The following is a 2,500-nucleotide window of genomic DNA, read 5'->3' on the forward strand; positions in this document are numbered from 1 at the left end:
CAGGAAAGAGGAAGGGAGGGGAGGGAGGGGGGGGGGGTGAAAGGCGCTAAAACACATACGACACAAATACACCCGTTCCGGTCCTACCCAGAGAAAGAGAGAGACGACATAGACAATCATACAAAGTTCCGGAGGAGTGCACAACACACGTCCGTGAAAAGTTGGTGGTCTTCTACCTGAGAAGCAGCAGCAGCTGGGCAGTGGTGACAGGGGGCAGGGGCAAAAGAAATATTCATAAACATGTATTCATATGAACCAGCAGGGAAAATAAAAGCGTTCAAATTTTAATCATAAAGGGGGGCCTGAGTTGTCAGCGATAAGCCTCTCGAAAAAAAAAAAACATCGTCGACGCTGGTGTGTGACCGTCGTCTATCCGCTATGTCTCCCTGTAGATGATTGAGATAAGGCCAATCGGGCTAGGGCGTTCTGGTTTATGCAAACCTCCGGTTGGAACGTTTTATTTTGTTTGGTTTTGATGTTTATGTTTTGAGCGGTGCTGTCTGATAGCTGAGAAGACCAGAGCGCAGGGTGTGCGTGTGTGTGTATGCGGGGGGAGGGAGGGGGGTTGAATTGGAGAGTTTGGCAATCATTTATAAGACGTGGGGGGACGGTAAGGCAAGTGATAGGTGTGTTGGCCATACGCCCCACAATGCACAGGCACTAACACAGGCGCCGGGTGAAACCAGCATGGGTGGTAACCATATGCATATATACATATGTGTATGTACAGAAAGTATTTGGCACTTGAGCAGACATGAACTCATCTGGTATCACGTGAACGAGACTGATGGCAGACGTGTGTAAGTAGACGAGAGAGAGAGACGAAGTATCCAGCAGTGGTGAGAAGTCATGACGAGTGAAAAAGACAGCCACCAGAGAGATGTCATCACTGAATTGAGGGGAACGTACACGGAGTGCAAAAAAAAAAGCGGCAGCAAGGAGGGAGGGGCGCGAAACGAAGTTCAAATCAAATAGTGGGGGAAGTGGCACAAGTGTCCAAGAGACAGCAGAGCCGACCGAGACGCACATCTGCCTTTCCAATGCAGGGTCACAATGAAGAGGCTTTGTACCGCCGCACCTCGTTCTCTTTTCCTTTTTTTGCAATATTTAAAGTTTACACAGTGAAGTTCAAGTAGGGGACCGCCTAGGCAGCTTCACTACCCAGACACATTGGGGGGGAGGGGGGGGGGATGGAAAAAAGCAAACATCGCTGCCCCTTAGAAGAGAAAATGAGTAGGCAAGCTGATGTGCTCAAAGAGACCATTTCCAGATGGTGGTGATGGCCTAGAGTACGCTATTAAGACTTTCCGCTAAAGGTGGCAGCCCAGTGCAGAAATGCGAAAGCATTCCGGTAGCTCTAGATGCACTAGAACACTAGCTTGCAACTACGCCGTTGTCCTAACAACGTTTTGTTTTTATCGTTATACAGTCTTATGCTCATAATTTTTTTTCATCTGCTGCTGTGTCTATTCGGTTGGCCTACATTATATGTATGTATATGATATCATTCTTTCCCGGCAAGTAGTGTACATGAGAGACGAAAATCATCTTCACTAAAATAAAAAAAAACATTTTTTTTGGAATCCCTAACCGTCTCCACTGAGCTTTGAAGCGGCGCACGAAATAAGAGAAAAAAGACAGACAGACCGTCCCGGAGGAGAGGGGAGGGGGTATCAAGGGAAACCCACCAAAAAGCGCACGTAGTGAGTAAAGGATGCGGAGCGACGCTTTCCGATGGTGACAATGAGAAAAGTCTTGCCAAAGAGCGCGACGGTGAGGTTACATTTTTTCACGAACGACGCCCCCTCCCCCTCAAATATGCTCCTGCCGTCTCGCACTCCAAACCAACCATGCCGATAAAAGCACCGATACAGCTCCTGGGCGTCAGCGAAATCCCTGATAAGGTGTGTCGCTTTGCCATGGAGAAGCAGAGAGCCCAGATAGCGGTACATTGACAGAAATGTGTAGCGAGGGAGACAGAAGCGGAAGTGCAGGAGATGAAAAACGTCATAATTCACAAAATTTATATCGTTTGCGTGTCTGCCATGCACTTTTTTTTTGTGAGGTGTTCTTGGAGCCTTTCAGTGTTCGCATCCCATGTACGGGAAGCCCGGGGAAATATATATAGCGAGAGAGATGACAAACGCATTCCACTGTGTGACACTTGCAGCCTTGCACCTCCTCCTCTTTTATGTAATAGACCCTATTACATTTTACTTTCACACAAATGTCTGTCACCCCATTAGTCTGCCCGACTAGTCTCGCATTTACAAGCGGGTTGACTTCGCTTGGGTTTTCCCTTTTCGCCATCCCCCCCTGCTGAACTTTCTTTGCGCTTCTGCCCCTCCTCCTTTCAGGTCATACTCACTTCCTTGACCGTGGTTGGCCATCAATAACATGTCTCTGTGTGTGTGTGTGTATGTTGGTTGATATGTCGGCGCACATCCTTTTGGTTTGTCATATGCCGGCGTTTGGTGTTTTTTTTATTTCAATGTCTTGA

This window comes from Porcisia hertigi, chromosome 30, assembly GCF_017918235.1.
Source record: "Porcisia hertigi strain C119 chromosome 30, whole genome shotgun sequence".
In the NCBI taxonomy this organism is placed as follows: Eukaryota; Euglenozoa; class Kinetoplastea; order Trypanosomatida; family Trypanosomatidae; genus Porcisia; species Porcisia hertigi.